Source organism: Coturnix japonica, chromosome Z (genome assembly GCF_054131305.1).
Source record: "Coturnix japonica strain WE chromosome Z, WE-NBRP24, whole genome shotgun sequence".
NCBI classification, from domain to species: Eukaryota; Metazoa; Chordata; class Aves; order Galliformes; family Phasianidae; genus Coturnix; species Coturnix japonica.
Genome location: NC_140702.1, coordinates 18557358 through 18571605, shown reverse-complemented (window position 1 = coordinate 18571605; position 14248 = coordinate 18557358). Strand labels below are relative to the sequence as shown.

General features: G+C 39.5%; 2 long non-coding RNA genes across 7 annotated transcripts in view; one reads left to right on the top strand and one right to left on the bottom strand.

The window, feature by feature from the left end:
• Positions 1 to 14248, top strand: part of LOC116652486 (uncharacterized) — a 28424-nt gene that overhangs the window by 9148 nt on the left and 5028 nt on the right. The gene's annotated exons all lie outside the window — the stretch shown is intronic.
• LOC107306499 (uncharacterized) overlaps positions 6950 to 14248 on the bottom strand; it is an 88113-nt gene continuing 80814 nt past the window's right edge. For 2 of the 5 annotated variants that reach the window (XR_001552161.3, XR_014939880.1), the window contains exon 6: positions 6950 to 8956. This is a non-coding gene — a long non-coding RNA (uncharacterized LOC107306499). The remainder of the gene's footprint in view (positions 8957 to 14248) is intronic. The other 3 variants (XR_014939881.1, XR_001552160.3, XR_014939882.1) reach the window with 2 other exon arrangements.

Here is a 14248-nt window from a genome sequence, read left to right as displayed (position 1 = left end):
CTTAGCTGGGGTCCACTGAATATGTTAAGGAAGCAATGGTTTTCCTCTGGTTTTAGGAATGAAAGACATCCTTCCAACAGATAACAACCTCTCTCAAGCTCAAAAACCTGCCCTTAGGTAGAATCTTCTCCATTATTTTCTTTTTTAGTTTTCCTGAAAATTTAGTGAAGCTGTAATTTCAAGTGCATGAATGGCACATTTTACAAAAAATATGTGATTTGAGCACCATAATGCAGCAACTACTCAAGAAGACAGAAAGCTCCAATTAGATTGAAATTGGAGGGGTAACACATGCAGTGCCCATCACCACCACCAATATCACTGTAATAGTTGCAGTCTGGGTGATGGTTCAGTGGAGAAGCTGGAATAACACATCTGTCCAGAATCCATGGCGTTGGAGTTCAGTCTGTGCCTGGGCATCACTACTATGTGCTTTGTGGACAGGCACCTTTGCTTGTGAGCAGAGCTGTTTCACCACAGGCTTACAATGTCTGTCTGTCTGTCTGCAGCTCTATCTTTGTGACTCTTAATTTCTCACAGATGTTGTGCAATTTAGCCTCTTAATTTGCAAGGACTGCTCTGAAAGCAGAGCCTCAACATACTGTGTTGACCTGTGTTGGCAGAGGTGGTATGACAGTAGAAGTTGAACCTTTCCACCTATAAATATTCCATTAAACATTGTTTCTGTGCAACACAAGGCAGCAGAGGGCCAATCTGACAAAATGGTGTCTCATAGGGAAGTGTGCATGGAGCAAAGGCATGTCACTGGATTTCCATACACATACACAGGAGGCATTACTTTTGGAGCAACCTATGTATGCTATTACACAGATTTTTGCCTGTTTACTAAAAATGCTCGAATTAGACTGTTTGGCTTTTCCTTTTCTGTTGTGTACTCATTCAGAAAGATCCCTGTTTTGGATAGTAACATTTCTGTGGAGCAGGACCACAGAACAGGGGACAGGTAAATACAGCAAACTTCAAGCAGCTCTTGACAGCTTTAACCTTGTTGACAGTCTTCCATGAGGCCAGAGTGAGCAGGACTATCATGAGTACTGGTAATTTATTGCACCATTGTTGCTGCTTTTATCTCTAGTTACTGTGTGTGAGAGTGCATGGAAGACACTGTTCCCATCCAATGTGCTTACAGGCTGCAGTGGGCTCACTCAGATTTAGAATGTTTGACCTAAGGTAGATCCATTTGGAACACCAAATTCACTTACCCCTCCACAGAAATAAAAAACCTTAGAGATGAACCAAGGATCTCCTGGAAAGGAGGATCAGGACTCAGCAGGAGCATTGAATGTGTAGTGGAGAGGGGAATAAAAGTACAGTGAAAAGCTATGAAATTGGCCAATGGAACTGTAAGGTGTCATGGGTGTTGTTCTTGCTGCTTTCTGCCCCTTTTCAACCAGTGGCACTTACAGCTTTAATTAACCAGTGAATTTTGCAGAGGCAGGGAATGTTCCTGTCTTTGTGCATATCCCTACGGCCTCTAAGCACCACACACCATATGGAGAGGGCTTTCTGCATGTAGGACTGCATCCCTGCTTCTGCTTCTTCTCCCTCTTCCTCTTCCTCTTCCTCTTCCTCTTCCCTCTTCCTCTGTCTCTTCTCCCTTTTCTCCATCATCTTCATTTTTATTTTCTTAAATTTAGAATTCCCAGGCAGAACATTTAACTGATTTAGAAAGTTTAACCCTGAGACTGGGTTGCAGTTATAGGACACGCAGTATGTGCAGAAATCAGAGCTGCTGTCACATGGTATGTTCTCATACAGGCTCAATTAATAGCATAATTAATTTGGAAATATTTATAGCTGGGATAGTTTCTTTTGAGCTCTCCCCCATGTTTCTGGATCTGTCCAGGGTCTGACCAGATGAAACTTTGAGTTGTGTTTTATCATTTGAGATCTGGGCTAAGATCAACAGAAACAGGTTGATGCATAGTAGTTTTGATTTATTTGAAAGCAGGTCTGGAATTAGTTTGAGCCTTTCACTACTTTGGAAGGGAAAATAAACATTAAATAGAAACATCAATCACATTTGCATTTGAACCATTGAGTGTGTTTACCTGAATTATAATCTTGCAGCAGACACCTCTGTTTTGCTTTGGTTGTGAAGGTATTTTACAAGGTATTTTACAAGAAGCAGTCATTAAAAAAACCACACACAATTATGGCAATCTCTGTAATGCTCATTGAGTAATATAAGGTGCAGGGCTTTTCACCTTAATTTTGATATGCTGTGGTGTAAAATTAAAAAATAATCAAGCGTTTTAAGGATTCCCTAGATTTTCCTCTCCCCTCCCCACACACCACACAGTACAGCAACAGAGTTGTGTACCCAGCACACAGGGCAGTGTGAAACAGAGTTGATTTCCCTGGCAGTGGGAATATGTATAGGTTGGTTAGATACCAAGCAACAAACCGATGGTGCTGTTAATTGGAGTTAAAGCAGTCTGTGGAGCTTACAAGCTTTTATTGTAACTGCTTGTATAAACATGTTTCAGTTCATTGTAACTCTTCAAATTATGTTTGTGGGTGGCTCCGAAGTACGGCTGCTGCCTCCAAGCCTGAAATGACTCTGAGCAGCTTTTTCACTTACATTCTGTAATTCCCATGCTATGAGAAAAGGGAGGAAACTGGCCTTTTGTATGGGAGGTAAATGGGCCTGAGGGAGAAGTCCTTCTAGCAACACTGGGGTCTGGAAATGTCAACAAATTGAAATTTGCAGTTAACCAACTAATTACCCAATTTAATGGGCAACTCACACATATTTTTCTCTCCTGTTATAAAGTATTTTACATTAACAGTCACGTATATGTATAATTTTTAGTGTGCATTAGAAATGAAGATTCTCTGCCATCAGGCCCTGATGTCACCATGGAAATCGTGATCTCCAGCTGAGTTAAAGTCAATCAAACACTGAATTACTTGAGGAGACTGCTGTTTATGACACAACGCCTCCATCAGATGTGCAGATGAATCACTAAGGAGAGAGTTTGCTCCATGACTGGTATGCAACTCCCAACCCTGGAAGTACAAAAGTTTGATCATGTTGCAAGACACAGTGCTTCATGGATAGATTTTACATTTGCAGTCCCTCAGATGCCACTTGCCATTGGTTTCTCTGAGCTTCTCCTTACAGCCAGCAGTGAGATTTTTGCTCTTAAGGAAGCAAGGACAACACACTGCTGTTTCCAAAATGAGGTGTCTCTGTGCCACTGTGCACAGGCCACCCAAGGGAGACATCCCTCCTCACACACATAAAGCTCACATTTGCTATATGGCGGGAGCGGATTTTTCTGCTCCATTCCAAGTAAAAGGATGATCTTTCTACTTTTTCCCCAAAAGACTGCATTGTGTGCAACTACAATAACACATCTGCTCATAAAATGGGCATGCAAGACTCTGCTGTGATGAATCAAGTCTGTGGGCATTTGTTCACAGCGACTAGTAATATATTGCTCGCTATCATCTGACAGATTGCTAATAAGACACAGCTGCTTTATGTGTTCATGGTTCCTTCAGCCATTCTCCACAATGGAATGGGAGATGCAGCATGTAGAGGCAAAAGTGTTCCCCATTTGTTTGCTTCCAGTAAGTGGAATAAATAAAAAATAAAAAATAAAATACCTCAGATGGCTATTTCAGATATAAACCCTACAACTAACAGTGAATATTCCCATAATGACTGATGACAGTTTTATACAGGGCTCTGTGTGTGAATGAACTGCTTTGTTCCTTAAAACCTTCAATGCTGCATATTTGCAAAAAAAACCCAACATGGGATAGGTCTTCTATGTGTGGACATATGCAGCATCATTCAGGCAATAATCTACAAAAATGGTCAAAGAAGTAATTCTGTCATTTTGTGAAGATCAGACTGGCAGGTAGTTTTGCTTCTTACACTTTAAAAATTAATATGGACAAACCAGACAGAATTTTGTTCCTCACCTCTGTTTGAGCTACCTCTTTTGAAGTCATCAAGGTAATTCTTTACTGGTGAGCACTGTCTGAATAACTTGATAAAGAGTAAATCCTTTGTTAAATTCTATGTAGAAAAAAAAACAAAATGATTGCAAAAGAGACTGCTCGTCCATGGATGAGATACTTCAAATAATCCTGTTCTTTAAAGATCAGTGATGTTCAAGATAATGGCTCAGCTATTTTTCTTTTCTATTGTATAAGTAGCACTTGTAAAAAGAATTGGATCACAGAATCACAGAATTGCAGGGGTTGGAAGGGACCTCAAGAGATCAACGAGTCCAACTCCTCTGCTAAAGTAGGTTCCCTACAGTACGTCACGCAGGGAGGCATCCAGATGGGTCTTGAATATTTTCATAGAAGGAAATTCAACAATCTCTATGGGCAACTTGTTCTAATGTTCCGTCACTTTTATCAGAAAGAAGTTCTTCTACATGTTTGTACAGTACTTCCTATATTCTATTATGTTCTTCCTACATCCAATGGTATCCTTGGTGCATAAAAGAAAGCATGGCCAGAAGGGTGAGGGAGGAGATGCTCCCCATGTACTCTGCACTGGTGAGGCTATATTTAGGATACTGAGTCCAGATTTGGGCTCCCCAGTTCAAAAAAGTCAGGGATCTCCTAGATGGAGTCCAGTGGAGGGATACAAAGATGATTAAGAGTATAGAGCATCTGCTATATGAGGAAAGGCTGAATAACCTGGGTCTATTCAGGTTGTGGAAAAGAAAACTGAGAAGAGATCTGATAAGTGTTTATAAATATCTAGAGGGAGGTGGGAGACAAATGGATGAGGCCAGGCTCTTCTCAGTGGTGCATAGTGGTAGGACAGTGTTTAACCAGTTTTCTTTGTTCCTGAATAAACACTGGCAGTGTAAAGCATGAAGGCATTTAACAGCAATATGTACCTTTTAACAGTTCTGGACATTAATACTTTATGCCTACCAAAATTAATGGGAGCACCTTTAGCTGTAGATGTGGGCTTTTCCCTGAGTATGGGAGTGCTAACCAATGACTATAAAGGAAAACTTGTATTGCATGCAGACTTTGAAGTTGTGTATCTTGTGCAACTTTGCAACACATGCATACTGCAAGATGCTGGAAACTCTAAGTGGGTTCTTCAGTTCTGTAACATGCCTTTGCTAGAATACAAATGATATTGCGCTGCTCTCTCTTCTTTTTCGCATTTGTTCTTTGCAAACACTGATGATCTTACAGAGCTGCCAAACATCTTCCAACTAGCTAACAATAAAATTGGCTTCTTCTAGCATTAACCATCTTAAAGTGGAATGTCTACTTCAAGGAATCTGTCAAGGTGTTTGTGTAGTATCCTGATGATAGGTAACCCCAACAATATGGGCTCTAAGTTCTGGAGGTGCAACTGCAAAACCAAGAAGTTAACAATTCTCACTAAAGTGATAACCATAGGAGCACATCTTAATGGTGAACTTGTGGTTCTCACCTCTAGCTGCATTCTCACCTCAGGACCATCACCCCAACAGATTGAGGATTCTACTGGCATTGCTGACAGTGGGAATTGGCACGCATTGGCTGTCAAAGTCAGACCCAGACATGAAGGTCTTGCAAATCTGCATGTTCAACCCCAAACTGCACAAAACACAGTTCCTAAGTGGTCTTCTTCAATTTTGTCTGTGAACAGTTTCTGAAGTTCCCCCCATTTTGCTTTCCAAAGGATGCTGTATGCAGCTAAGAGGCTTTTATCCACTTGAAGAAATTTATGTAGGCAAGAAAGCAGTCCATTCAGCTGGAATGAATAATGAAAAGGAAACCACTGCTTATGTGCAGAATACATCATTTGAATCAATGAAGAAAAGGCATACTGGATGGGAATTTGCCTGCTTATTTCTACTAAGGATATAAAAGCAGCCATATAACGACCATTACCCTTTTTTCTTCTTCCTTTGCATTTAAGTAAGCCCTCAGACTAGGGAACTTCCACGATCATCTGTAAAAGCTGTGTATGGAAGCTCAAGTATATGACTACATATGAGCCTTCACTCAGTTTCTATTGTGTGAGGTCATAGCACAACAGTGATTGATGCTTGTAGATGTCCTTTCACAGCATGAAGGAGTTAAATATCAGCTAATTTATGTTTTTGTTGGATAAATTAATCTGTGTTGAGCTCTTTGATCCCAACCTCTGAGGTGGTAGCTTTAAATTTGGTCAGGATGTCCCTGTTCTAAACTTGGGTGATACTGATTTTTTTTGTCCCGTGGCTTCCAAAGTGATTTGCAAAGTGCAAACTGACTGCAAAATGCTCTTAATTATGGTTGTGAAACACTTGATATCTACCTTACATGAAGGTAACCATAACTTTAAAAACTGTCTCTTCCTGCAGAACTCCAAATTGCCAAGTCAGAAAACCACAGGATAAAGAGGAAACAAAGAAACTTGTAAGACCACACTGTGATAGGTTTGTAGGTGCCCAGCACAGACCGATGGACATCATTTCTGATGGTGTGAGGTTTTTCTGTGAAACTCTATATTGTGAAGTGTTGCTACCAACTCCTAAGCTATGGATATTTCTTGGAAAAAAAAAAAAAAACCAAAAAAAAAAAACCAACCAACCAACCAAACAAACAAAATAAAACCAGCTGAAGTTTATATATATAAAGATGCAATCTTTTGCTTAACAATTTTCTTAACCACAAGTGGTTGATAAAAAAAATTAATGCTTGCCCTGTTCTTGTTTTATTTCCTAAATATTGACCTTGACTGGAGATGAGATACAAGGCCAAACTGACCTTGGATATGACTCACTAGAGGCTGTTCTCATGTTTTTTAAGGAAAAAAGCAATGCTAGTCACATCAAAGCCAGTTAGAACGCTTTCTTTAAATACAGCAGTAGTGAAGTAAAGAACAATGGAAGTGGCTGATTCACTGCCCAGGGGGAAAAAAGAAAAAGAAAAAAGGAAAAAAAGATATACTAACTACTCTAAAGAAAAAAGCATTCCATTTATTTGTTTCTTTCCAGTATTTATTAGGATGAAATCAGTCACAATGGCTGGTTGTTATGTTAAAAGGGCAAAACTATAGCTCCCATAGTTGAACAGCAGGCTTGAGAGGGAGGATTTATTTCAAGTTGTTTTTAAACCAAACTGGTGAACCTTGAGGTACCAGACAGCTTGTTGAATCAACTTACCCACATCCCTGGAGAACTAAGGAGACGCAAACTCCTGGCCAGTTCACCAGTTGTTGATACTCAATAAAAAGAAAAGAGCCAGTGTTTACTTCCCCCCCTCTAGCCCCCACCCCCCCACACCCCTTCACTGCTATTGAAGTAATTTAGTTAAGTGATACCCACTGACAGCAAAAGGAATTGACGTGAAACCATACTCCTTCTAGGGATACAGTCAATCCCATCTGTGGTTAGATAGTTGTGACTTTTTGTTCTTGCAAAAATATCTGGGCCAAGAATGGAATCTTGTGTTTAACATGAAGAGACTTAGAAGCTGAGACTAACTTTGTCCCTGAGTGGTTGTTGTTGGAAACCACCTGTTGAAATGCAGAGCTAGTACACCTCTTCTGAATAAAATCAATAAGCACAATAGTGACAGCTCCCAGATATGCAGTTCTACAGTTGCTGTCAAAGACAAAAAATATAAACATTTAACTGATGTGAGATGTGGTTAAATTGCAGTCCTATACAGTTTGAACAGGGCTTGGTCATAAATCTTCACTGGTAAAGCCCTGCAGCTTTGATACAAATCAGCAAATCTTAACATTTTAATATTTAGACTAGCAAGGTAAAAGATTTACCTTTTACATATTTAGGCAGAATTAAGTAATGCTTTTATGAACATTTAAATATGAAACATGCACAGGAACATGCCTGGGTGGAAATTGGCCTGTTTCTAAAGTTTACATACCTTTAGAATAAAACAACATCCGTAACTTATTTGCCTATTAGGGTGTACAGTATCAAAAGCAATCAAACAAGTAAATGAACAGGAATGCAATAGAAGAGCTGCATTTTCAATATGTAGTGCAATAGGTAATGGAATGACCCTAGTAACATTTACTCATAAATTCCACCAGAAGAAATAAGTAAGCAAATAAAGAGGCAGTACATGAAACTCAAGGGTTTTATGACACTTTTTCATCTTCCATTCAGTTTAGTTATCAGCTCAGCAGACTTGGTCCTGTTAGAAGAATCCAGTTGAGCACTCAGACCCACATGGGTTAACAGATGGTTAATGAGTCTTCTGACTGGGGGGACGTTCTTTACCAAGAGAGTGGTGAGGTGCTGGAACAGGCTGCCTGGAGAGGTTGTGGCTGCACTGTCCCTGGAGGTGTTCAAGGCTGGGTAGGATGGGGCCCTGAGCAGCCTGGTCTAGTCTTAGATATGGAGGCTGGTGACCCTGCATGTGCCGGAGGGGTTGCAGCCTGATGATCCTTGAGGTTCCTTCTAACCCAAGCCATACAATAATTCTGTGATTCAATGATTCTTTGATTACTCCCCAGGTCCTCTGCCTGTGTGGCTATGACTGCAGGACTCAGGACCTGCATCCCAGCAGGAAGCAGCGCACATCTTGTCATTCTGCACTCACTAGGAAGAGTGCACATTCTAAACGTGCCCCTCTGCATCTGCTCAAAACCTGGGGGCTATCGATGCTTTCTTAAGCAAAAAGTAGAACAACACTAGAAATAAGTGAAAAGTCTTATTTTAACTTATTTTACTGTCTGGTTGTGCTTCCTCTCATGGAATTTTTTTTTGCTACATGCTGTCAACCTGCAGGTTTCCCTGCACCCAAAGCAGTGTGAGATTCACATTTCACAATTACTTCAATTACAATTACTGCCTTTGAAATATTCCTTGGGGCAGATAAAGGAAAATGTTTACTTTTTTTCTTACTATATTTTGTTTCCAAAACACTAAGGACTGTAGATGTATTTATCAGAAATCCATCTTACATGCTCTTATGGAGTATGGCTAAAATGCTTCATCTGAAAAACAAAACAGAAAAAAACAAGAAAGAATTAGACAAGCTCTTCATTACAAGACAAATACTCTGAAATAAATTGCTTGTTTCCATAGAGGCCAAACAAAATGATCCACAGTTGAGCTATTTGTTTTCTCTCAGTTTAACTTCACCCTCTAAAAAAAGCAAGAATCAAATAAAAATTGTTTCTAAGGTGTGGAAAATGTTTTCTGGTGGTGGCCAGGTGCCATCCATCAACATCTCCAGTTAATTTTTTAGTTCATAAATTAATTCAGATATACTTAAGCAATGGGAAATGTCTCCATGAAGTCATACAGTAGCTCCTGTAGAACTGATAGCCTTTCACTGCAGCGCCAGAATGTCCTGCAATTTCCCATTAGCTCAGGAGGGTGTAAAGTCTTCACTGCTTCAACCAGAGCTGCAAACTTCATGCAGCAGCACTGTTTGACACCTTTTTCTTATTTCCCCCCCTTTTTTAGAAGGGAAAGCACCTAAATATTGGATGGGTCAATCTGATCTAGTACCTGATCTAGTGGCTGGCAATGCTGCCTGCAGGAGGGGTCTTGGAATTTTGAGATCCTTGAGGTCCCTTCCAACCCAAGCCATTTTGTGATTCTGTTGTCTAATGTGTGGTACCTTTCACTTATTTTTGTTAAATTTCATACTATTCTTGTTTGTCCACACTTTCACATTTAACATTAGCTATTGAAAATGAGTGTTTAGTTTCCAGCAGTTGTTAAAATTCCATTATGAATTGTATTTAAATTTATGATTTACTTAAAGAGTAATTATGTTCATGTGAGTTTACAGTAATGATGATGATGACAAGATCAGGCAGCAGATGCATGAGCACAAATGTCTGCCACCTGATTTTAAACATCAGATGATCTAAATGAAAGCTTACATAAATTTATGGAATTAATTTGTTAACTCAATATAAATAATTTTTTAAACTTTATTATCTGTGTGAAGATAAAGTAAACTACAGTTGAATCTTCTTGACATCGCTGATATCATAGGAGCACTGGCTTCATCACTTCAGTGGCAACTAACACAAAATGCATTAAGTAAGAAGGATATAAAAATGCCTGCTATCAAACCTTGTATGTGCTTTCCATGTTTTCAGCATCTTCATCACCCTATGTCCTCTGCCATGGGTTTTGCTCAAGATCCTGGCTGCCACAGTATGGAACATAACTAATGTTCCCACCTATGCTGTGATGTATTTTTCCAGCTGGAGGGAGCTGCCCTAGATATTACAGAACCACATAATTGTTTGGTTTGGGAGGGACTCCTGGAGATCATCAAGTTCAACCCCCTGCTAAAGCAGGTTTCCTACAGCAGGTCACACAGGTAGGCATCCAGGTGGGTCTTGAATATCTCCACAGAAAGACACTCCACAAGATATTTGAGCAGCCTGTACCAATGCTCCATCATTCTGACTGTGAAGTTCTTCCTTTTATTTGTATGGAACTTTCCATGTTACAATTTCTGTCCATTGCCGCTTGTTCTACTGAAAGTAGTCAACCCCCATTGACTTGGATCCTGCATTTTACATGTTTATAAACAGTGATGAGATCCCCACTATACCTTCTCTTTTACAGGCTGAACAGTTCTAGGCCTCTTTGCCTTTTCTTATGAAGGAGGTGCTCCAGACCCTTTGCCATCTTTGTTGCCCCCTGCTGTACTGTTACCAGTAGTTCCATGTCTTTCTTGAACTGGTGAGCCCAGAGCTGGACACAGCACCCCAGAGGTGGCAGAGTAGATGGGGAGGATCACCTTTCTCATGGTCACACTCTTTTTAATGCACCCAGGCTATAGGCCTCTAACTGAGCATTATATTTTGATGTAATGTATTACGAAATAATTTTTAATTTATTAACATAAGAAAAAGTTGAGGATTGCTTCCACTAGCCTTAACTGTTTTACTAATATTAAATCATAAGATTCTGTTATTTTCTTGTCTTTGGCATTTCCTTCTGGATTTTTACTCTGATTTGCCTTGGCCTTCTGCCAAATGTATACCATGTGTTCAGAATCTGCCCTAAACCCCAATTTTCCTACAAAAATGGAGAGAGATATAATTGTATTTAAGAGAATTGTATAAAAATATAGCAGTAAATTACTTCTATGGGCACATAAAAAGCAAACAATAGCTTTAAATAGACACACCAGGTAAGATGCTTGAATCTACCATGCACTCATACTGCTTTTATGTAATTTAAAAAAAAGAGTGTGTGGGGTACTGAGGAATGAAGCATTTTACAGTAAAAGAGGTAAAATCCAGAGGACCGGGCCCAACCAGCATGAATTCATGAAAGGCAGGTTGTGCTTGACCAACCTCAACTCCTTCTATGACTGGGTGACCAGACTGGCAGATGAAGGAAAGGCTAACTGTAGTCTAGCTAGACTTCAGCAAAGCCTCTGACATGGTCTCTCACAGTATTCTCCTGGGCAAACTGGCTGCCCGTGGCCTGGACAGGTATACCCTTCTTTGGGTAAAGAACTGGCTAGATGGCCATGCCCAGTGGGTAGTGGTTGATGGAGTTAAGTCCAGCCAGTGACCCCATTACAAGTGGTGTCCCCCAGGGGTCAGCACTGAGGCCCATCCTGTTTAATATCTTCAATGATGTAGTTTTTTTTTAAAATTATTATTATTGTTTTTTTAATGTGTTCAAGAAATACATACATGTGGCACTGAGGGACAAGATTTAATGGACACGGTGGGGATGGGTTGATGGTTGGACTATATTATCTTAGTGGTCCTTTTCAATCTAAATTGATTCTATTATTTGGTGATTATATGATTCTAAATAAGTCCAATAATTAAACAGCATTGATCCTAATGTATTAATGTATTCTAAGAATGTTGTGGAAATGCTTGTTGTTAATCAAAGCATTTGTCATGAGAGTGAAAAATAGTAAAGAACCAGAAACAACGTTCAAGAAAAGATAAATATTACATTATGATCTGATTTAATACTCTTTAAAACAGATTTTCTTAAATGTTCAGGCTTGACACTGTTGAATCACAGCACCTTTGCTATAGGGAACTCCTGGAAGAACAGCAAAGTTTTATCTTTCCTGGAGTGCTCAGCATTCAGTGCTATTTACAGTCAGAAGGTGAACCTAAATAAAGCATTGAAAGAGCACAAATTTTTTACCATGAACAACTATCACATGCTCCCATAAACTTTATGTTTTATCTTTTGAAAAGCTCCTGCTACTTAATATGATCTAGCCTTTTACTTTTAATCTCATACTGCAGTAGCAGGACATCTACTGCTCTGACATGCTACGGCGTTGTCATGGATACACAAGTATGGTACATTACTCCCACCAGTAAACAAACACAGATCTCAAGGAGCACTCGGTGGGATTTACTAGCCCCATAGCATTGTTAGCTGCACAGAGCTTTAAATAGAGTTCGGAGTTGTTGTTGTAGAGTCATACCCAGGACTGTCTGGGAACATTCATGCATGATCTATTTTTTTTTGTTTTTTAATTGAAGGATGAGTCCTGGACTGTGGAATTGAATTCAGTTTGACTTTGCCTCTGATTTTGCCTTGTAGAATACATAGCAGATAATTCTTTCTTGTGGCAGGTAATGAGGAAGTCGCCTGTTAACTGATTAAGCAAATGATTTGTGTTTTTACATATATGAACACTAAAAAAAGTGTCTTTTTTTTTTCTTTTTTTTTCTTTTTTGGATGGGGGGGAGAGAGGAAAAGGGAAAGAGGGAGGGATGTGAATAAGTATTTTTAATGTAGCAGTACAGTGCTCAGAGGTATTAACCAAAGTTTTGCAGAACACAGAGTTGGACATGACAAGAGGGAATGGCCTCAAGTTGTGCTACTGGAGGTTCAGGTTGGATATTAGAAAGAATCTCCTCTCAGGAGCAGAGTTATTAGAACTGTCTGCACAGACAGGCAGTGGAGTCACCGTCCCTGGAGGCATTTAAGGGAAGAGCAGATGTAGCACTTAGGGGCATAGTTAGTGGGCATGGTGGTGACGGGCTGGTGGTTGGACTAGGTGAACTTAGAGGTCTTTTCCAACCTTAGTGATTCTATGATTTTATGATTCCATCTCATGGTGTGTATGTATGTCAACAGCATGGTTGACTTGCTTCCAAGAAATCAGTGTCTTATGCTGATGCATTGATGTACATCAAATGCCTAAGGCTTCTGCTTCAAGACAGAAAAACATGATAGTGAAGGTTGCAGTATTTAGCATTAAGCTCCACAACGGTAAGTCTTACTCTTAGCCAGGGACTCCAGTTTATCAGAGAAATTAAAATAGAAGAGTCAAATTGAGTTCAATAAAAGTAACTGTTTTAAGAGCCCTAAACCAAAATGTACTGAAAAAAAAAGTCACTGTTCTTTATGCAGGATTGATAAGAATACCAACACCTTCCATTTCTTGCACAGTGCAATGATGTTTCCAGGGGTGTACTAACCATGCATGTGGGTGACATGTTCTGTTGTGTTTAATTGTTGGGGTATCTTTGCTGATTAGCCAATGTAAGCCTATTTTAAGGCTAGACTGAGCAAATAATTCACAGTGAATAATTTACTTGATAAACATATTGTATATATATATATATTTTCCTTCACAGTCATATCTGTGAGCAAGGCAGTTTCATTTATTTTTTCTTTTCCCTACTCTGTATTTACTTTGCCAGTGTTCAGAACTGCATTGCAATCATTGGTTGCCTTTGTCTGGAGAAGTCAGAAGTTGCCAAACCTACTCTTCTACTTTTGGAGCTCTAACACTCTGCCTGACGGAGCATGGCTGTGGGAACAGGCCCAGCCACTGCAGGCTGTACAAATATCTTCCTTGTTGCCTATTTGTGTATTGAAACTGCTGAAATCTTGTTATAGGAAAAAAATATTGATGGTAGACATGGTGTGCTTGAGAGAAATCAGTGGCAAATATTGATTTACTTTCCAAATTAAAGCTGAAATCATGATGATTTTTTTGAAGAGGAATAAAGGTGGAGAGAAAATAAATAGAACTGTGATTCCTAAATATTCAACAATGCACAAAGATACCTCTCAGGAATTAATGATTTTATTTTTAAGATTAAGAACTTAATGGGCCTAAATACACTCAAGATTCCCATTCTCTGTGAGGTGATGTCACTCTGGTTATTCTATAATGGTTATCAGGCACCAGTGCTGACTGACACACTGCTCTGCACACCCTGAGCTCAGCACTTAGAGAGTTAATTTAAATTTGATAACAAATGGCTCTGCTTCTGAAATGAATGTAGCCTAGCAACTTCAACCGAGAGCCT